Source organism: Ambystoma mexicanum, chromosome 4q (genome assembly GCF_040938575.1).
Source record: "Ambystoma mexicanum isolate Mex_15411 chromosome 4q, UKY_AmexF1_1, whole genome shotgun sequence".
Classification (NCBI taxonomy): domain Eukaryota; kingdom Metazoa; phylum Chordata; class Amphibia; order Caudata; family Ambystomatidae; genus Ambystoma; species Ambystoma mexicanum.
The window spans coordinates 338,462,510-338,470,328 of NC_090928.1; positions in this window are offsets into that span (position 1 = coordinate 338,462,510).

Below are 7,819 nucleotides of genomic sequence, written 5' to 3' on the forward strand. Positions count from 1 at the left end.
TACCTACAAAAGACAAAAAAATTTGGCAACAACTGGTAGATTTACATAAACTTAGACAAGCCTTGCAATATCTAAAAGACAATAATGAATCCTACAAAGCAATTAATATTGAAGAAAACTTGAAGGGAATAATTCAAGAGACACAAGAAGCTGGTCAATGTGAGCTCCTAGATCCTGCTACAATATCCAATACTTTAGACCATTATACAATTCACCCATTGCACTCTAATGACACCGTGGAAGATGCACTAGAAACGTACCAAATGAGTCAAACAAAAGGATCACCAATCAGCATATGGGAAAAAAGTATAGAAGCACGTGCTTTTCCTCTACTCTTTCCTACTGGCAAAGGAGGAAGGTACGATGATAGACCTATTCAAATAACAGCATCAGAATACCGCTCATTACGGATGTATTCTGAAGATCCCAGATTTAGACAAAATGTGGAATACATATTCCACCTACTCTTTGAAAGTGAACTAGCAACTTTATGTTACGGAGTTGCACACACATTAAAATCAAGATCCCACTTTAAAAATATGTCAGCTACAAAATTATTACAAATAGTGCAACAAAAAGATGAGGTTTTACAATCAAATATTACAAATCTGTTAGCAAACATGAGTGGTACTAAAGAGACTGGTTTTGACGTCATAGAGATGTACGTTGTATGATAAGAAACCTTGGCCCACCCACTTGATTTGTTACATTAAGTTGTGCAGAATATGCATGGGAAGATTTACATGATTTCCTACGCATATCAAACAAAAACAAAATAAACATAGATATACTAACACCTGGAGAACTTTGTTCTCTAGATCCTGTTAATGTTTCAAGATATTTTCACCATCGCTTCATTGCTATGATACACTTTATTTGTAATAAAACTGTTCCTCCCCTTGGAGAAGTGCAACACTTCTTTTGGAGAAAAGAATACCAAGCCAGAGGAGCACGACATTTCCACATGCTTTTATGGATTAAAGATGCTCCTAAATTTGGTCAAGACAGTGATGCCACTGTTTTACAGTTTATTGAAAAATATGTCACTTGTGAAATTCCATCAGAAGCAACAAATAGTGATCTTCATGCACAAATTTTACAATTTCAAAGACGCAAATGTGGCAAATATTGTCGTTGCAAATACAAAAACAAAGGGAAATACTACACCAAATGCCTCTTTGGTTTCCCTAGACCGGTTACAAAAACAGGTGAAGTGAACAACTTCATGTCTGCAGTTAGATATAGTGTTAAAGGTAAATCACCTAAAAATACATATTAGATAAAAAGAACAGAAGAAGAAAAATATATCAATGATTTCAATGCAATCATTGCCCACTTATGGAATACAAACATAGATGTGCAGTACATTGAAGACAATTCCACTGCAGTTGCACGATATGTTACAGCATACTTAACCAAAGCAGAAAAATAGAGCTCCAAGACCTCTGGAATGACCTGTCATCAGACAAAACACTGTCTCAGAAATTATACAGCTTGTGCATAAAAATGCTCTCCCATAGATAATGTGGCTCCTACGAAGCAGCAGATTGTTTAACTGGTACTGCTTTGTATGGAAAATCTGAAAATATAGTATGGCTAAGTCTTGGTCCTACTAAATCTAAAAAAGAGTTCTAAAATCATACGAAGATATAGAAACAATAGCCAAACATGATCCCAACAGCCAAGACATTTTAAAAAACAATTTACTTGACACATACTACCGAATCAGAAGTAACATTTTGGAAACCATGTGTCTATACCACATAGCCCAAAACTTCACATACAGAAATAATATAAAACCCGATGAAAAAAAAGGTAAATACAGAGTGACAAATTGTGAAGGCAGCTTAGTAAAACTCACCAAACCAAATTTAATTAATCATGTGAAATTGTCATTAAAGAGTCCTCAACATAAATAACTATATTACATGTCCCTGCTACAACTCTTTAAACCATGGAGAAAAGAAGAAGAAATACTAGATAACTATGACTCCTATGAAGACGCTTTCAAAGCAAATGAAAGCACTATAACTGATGTAAACTTTACACAGTACAAAAACAATGTTGCACAATGAACAGCAACACAAAGAAGAACTCCAGGCCCAACTAGATAAGGACACTCCTAACAGTAGTCAACCTTCTCTAACAGGAAGCCAATAACCACTGGCAGAGCCACTAATAACAAATGAGGCAGAATTAGCTATGACAGAAGTAGAAAACACCATGTGTCAGTATGAAGATAAAGAAGACTTAACTATACTACAATCAAAACTAAACAATGAGCAATGTAGCATTTTTCAAGAAGTAACAAAAGAAATTGCACATGGTGTACAACATGAAAACAAAGAATGCACCTGCCAAAATTACAAACCTATACTACTGTACATCAGTGGTGAAGCTGGTTCTGGCAAAACATTCTTAATCAAAATCATCAGTAAATTCCTTCAACAATTGACGAACAACAAACTGTCAGCTGTTGTCACTGCCCCCACTGGTTTAGCTGCCTACAACATAGGTGGTGTCACTTTACACCGATTACTACTCCTGCCAGTAGAACACCAAAACAAATTAGACTATTACAAACTTTCTACAGAAGCTGCAATGGAACTACGGAGAGTATTAAAACAAATGAAAATGCTACTAATAGATGAGGTGAGCATGGTCTCCAACCTGATGTTGGCTTTGATTCACCTCAGATTACAAGAAGTACTCAAAACAAACTACGAAGAGCTCTTTGGAGGAAAACACATTATTGTTTTCAGAGATCTTCTTCAATTGACACCAGTGAAAGGTGAGCCTATTTTTAAAACCTTAGGACACAAACTCTGCTGTAAAACTGTTGACAGCATTGGAAATGTCAAACTTTGGCAACATTTCCAATACAGAGAATTAACAGAAAACATGCAGCAATCTGCAGATCTCACTCATGCCAACATCTTAAAAAGTATTAGAGTTGGTATACTATCTCAAGAATCACAAGCAATATTGAAAACCCGGCACATTCATGCACTTTATGGCGATAATGCATGTGCTTGTTATGGAACAATTAGCCCACAAAAATGTCAATTGTATGGCCTTAATGCCAACTCTTGCAAGCTGTTTCAAATTCAATGAAACAATGTTAAAAAAAGAAATGCAACCAATAATTGAAATTAGCGCCACAGACAAACTAGACATAAATGGTATGACACTACCCATGTCTGAGCAAGCCACAACAAGACTAAATAGTTTAGAAAATTCAATCTCCAACACAGCTGGATTGGAAAAAATATTAAAATTATTCTTAAATTGCAGAGTAATGCTTAAACGTAACCTTGAAGTGGATCAAGGACTAGTTAATGGAGCACTGGGTACAGTTGTTGGCTTTCAAACATACCCACGTGACAACAAAATTCAGTTTGTCAATATTCTCTTTGACAAACTTTCAGAAGTGAAAAGGATAGGATGCTCAACAGCTCAATTCCTTCTCTTCAAAGACATGCATGTATGCAGAGAACAATTTTCTCTAACTCTTGCATACGCAGTCACCATTCATAAATCACAAGGTCTTACCCTAGACAAAGCATTGATAGACATTGGTAACACGGTCTTTAAAGAAGGTATGAGCTACATAGCACTATCACACTTATGTACACTTGACGGTCTATTTCTAATCAACTTTGATGCAAGTAAAGTAAACGCTGATATTCCTTGCATTTTAGAATACAATAGACTTCGTTCACTATACACCCCCCATCTAAAAACATATCCTGTTCCACAAAAAGTTAAATGTTCTAAAAGAAAACTAAATCAAACAGAAATGCAACAGGATGTCACTGCAAATCTTCCAAAGAGAGTAAAAGAAACTTAATACTTCATCAAGTACCACAAGCAAAAAAGAACCTATTAGGGAAAGTAAACCAGGTACTTCTTCAAAGAAGGAAGACAAACTCCAAAAAAAGCACTCAGATACAGAACTGCCTGGTCCATTTAAACTTTCAAATATAATTGGTGTAAGTTGCTACGCAAATGTAGCAATGAATATTCTATTTCAATTACCACCAATTGTTGACAATATTTACTTACACAGTACAGACCAATTGTGTTTGCAAATGTTAGTACTTCATAGAAACGCAACAAACAATCTTGACAACACGTATAGTGTTTATTGAATAAGACAACAATTGGTCTACTGTGCTGGAATGGTGAAATTCACTATAAACTCACAGGAAGATCCACAAGAATTTCTAATGTACTTACTACAAGTACTGGAAAACAAAAACATACCTATAAATGAAATCTTCCAGATTTCATACATGTGGAAACATACATGCACTCTCTGCAACAATGTGACACAAGAACAAATCCCCAATGAGCGCTTTGTGTATGTATCAATACCTAATTGTGAATCCGTTCCATTTCAGCAACTTGTACAAAATGCAAACCATGGTAGATTATGTACTACCTGCAATTCGGATAATCGCTCCACCTTACTAATACAAACACATAGTAAATAGTAATACTAATGCTTCTACATTACAATGCAGATGGTACCAAAAACAACTGCGAGCTGAGTGGATTCACACATGGTCAAGTATCACTTGGTAAGAAAACCATCACAACAATAGGTATATTCTACCACACAAGAGCCATAACCAATGCAGGTCATTATACTGCATATATATAAAAAAAAAATGTGGATGGCTCGAATATAATGATAGTACCATTACTCTAAAGCAGAGATTACCTGCAAATCTTACAAACGCTTATTTAATCTTCTTAAAACCAAAATTTATTAACTAAACTGTACTTACACATTAACTAAACTACTATTAAAAAACTATAAACTGTTACAATATGCCAACAGCTATATAACTGCCCCAAGATTCTACAACAACTAAACAGATAAATGAATACTACTAAATTATGTCTAAAATTAGATAGTTAGAATACGCCAACTGGTATCTAACTGCCCCAAGATTTTACAATAACCAAACCGATAAATCAATACCACTTAATTATAATAAACTATAAACAGTTGGAATATGCCAACAGGTATCTAACTGCCCCAAGATTCTACAAGAACTAAACAGATAAATGACACAACTAAATTATATCAAACAATAAACAGTTAGAATACGCCAACTGGTATCTAACTACCTCAAGATTTTCAAAAACCAAACAGATACATCAATTCCACTACATTATAACAAAAAATAGACAGTTAGAATACGCCAACTGGTATCTAACTGCCCCAAAATTTTACAATATCCAAACAGATAAATCAATACCACTTCATTATAACAAAAAATAGACTGTTAGAATATGTCAACAGGTATCTAACTACTCCAGAAATCTGTAACAAGCCAATATATAGAGCATTAGCCAGAAACAACAAGTGAACACTGAAAACAAACAAATAGACTGTAGTATAACAAAAAAGTTTTTTTTTTTTAAAAAAAATTTAAAATGTTTAATTTAATTTCTTTTAATTTTTTTTATTTTTTTTCTCCCACAGACCCAATGATTTTAGCAACAAACACAGAAACTGAGCAAATTGCACAGTACACTTGTTTGTAATCTATTAAATAAGAGGGTAAAAAGAAAATGTTGATTATTCAATGTTATAAGTCGTTACAAAATAGCAATACTAACATTACCTTTTCTTTTAGCACAGAAATGAACAAGAAATACATGTACTCCAGTTACTAAACCTAACAGTAAGTATATTATAATAAGTACAACCATCACAGCAAATCACACCCATAGTGACTTATAACTTTGGTGCTCATAAATTTGGTCTTGTCCATGCACCCAAGACTCTATGCCCTGGCCACAACCACCGCAGCATATCACACCCATAGTGGCTTATAACTTTGTTGCTTATAAATTAGTTCTTGGATCCCAAAGTTATCCATGGCCATGCTCCCAAGACTCTATGCCCTGGCCACAAACACTGCAGCATATCACACCCATAGAGTCAAACATTTTAACTATGCCATATGGGCACTTTTAATGTCCGCGGACATGATGAGTGTTCTTAGAACAGTTTCAACTTGCCTACGAACAGTACGAACAGGCATAGCGTCCTCAGGACACCCCCATTTTGTTTATTTATGAACATCCCAGGACGCATGATGTGTTCTTAGAACACTTCCACCTTGCCAGCGAACAATACGGACAGCGTCCTCAGGACACCCCCATTTCGTCCATTGACAAACATTTCAGGACACTGCATGTGTTATTAGAACAGTTTCAACTTGCCTGCGGACAAAACGGACAGGCATACCGTCCTAACGACACACCCATTTCGTTTATTTGATCCCAAGTAATGCCGACATGCAAAAAACGGCCTCCACAAGGCCGCAAAGTACCTTACCGGCATGGAGTAAATAACGACATCGCGGAGAAGGTGTTAAGAACCATGAGCAGTGTTTCCAAGAGGCACAGGTGCACTCAACCAGCACAGGTGTAGGCAATGCAGTCTGGCACAGCACAAAAAGAGCACACCCACACACCACACCCCCTCCCACACCAAGATGATACCAATTGTAGCAGCATGCCTGGAGCTGGAGGCCCTGCTTGCAAGGCAGCAACTACAACAACAGCAACAACAACAACCACAGCCCCCACCACAGAGGATACACAGGAGGAGAAGGAGGGTGAGACAGGCCCAGCATGCCCTACCGGTACAGCCACCATTACCACGCCACCAGCCACCAGCCCCCAATCCCCTGCATCAGAGCCACCCCCTTCAACCTCACACCAGAGCAGATCCACACCCTGTACCGGCTTGACTGGGACACCATTACCACCATAGTGGACCTGATACATGACGATATAGTGAGCCTCATAGAAATCAGCACTGCCATCCCCCCTCTACTGAAGGTAGTGTCTGTGCTCCACTTCCTTGCCACAGGCACCTGCCAGCATACAGTTGGACACATGCATGGCATTTCACAGCCCATATTTTCCCGGATACTCAACCAAGTGCTGGATGCCCTCCTCAACCACACAAGGGACTACATATCCCTACCCCGGACTCCCCAGGAGATATATGATACAAAAGTTGCCTTCCATGCACCAGCGGGTATGCCAAATTGCATAGGTGCCCTCGACTGCACCCACGTTGAATTGGTGGTCCCGCATGCCATGGAGGTGCCGTATCGCAACCACAAGCAATACCACTCCATCAACGTCCAGATGGTGTTTAATGCCAGTAAAGCCATCACACAGTGCAATGCCCGATACCCTGGATCAACTTATGACTCCTTGGTCCTGCGGAACTCCACACTACCACGCTACATGGAGCGACATGCCGGACGACGTGCCTGGCTGCTTGGTGAGTAACCTGAATGGGCCATGGCAGTGCATTGGGGCTGTGAGTATGTTGGCTGCCTACTTCACCTGGGTGGGAAAGGGGGGGGAGATGCCTACTCCACCTGTGTGGGAATGTTCACGCCAGTGCACGATGTTCACCTCACAGAACACTGTGCCCCAAGGCAAGTGACATGGCACATGGCTACCTAACCACACAGTGATGATTTAGAGCCGACACCTAACCCAACATGACTAACAGGAAACCTGCCCAAATACCACAACACATGCACCACTCATCGGCAGCCCTTACACTCTGTAAGGGCATCTGGCACCATGCAGTGCAATAGCACCATGTCGCAGACTCCTGCATCTCACCACACAGGACAGTCATCCCTGGGAGTGCATAGAAGTGAGTCTAAAAGGGATCCCACAGCGTGTGACTGGTCCTGCACACCCATAGGATTACTGAAAGTCACCATGGCACAGATCAGTGCAGAATGATGAGTATGCTACTAACTAT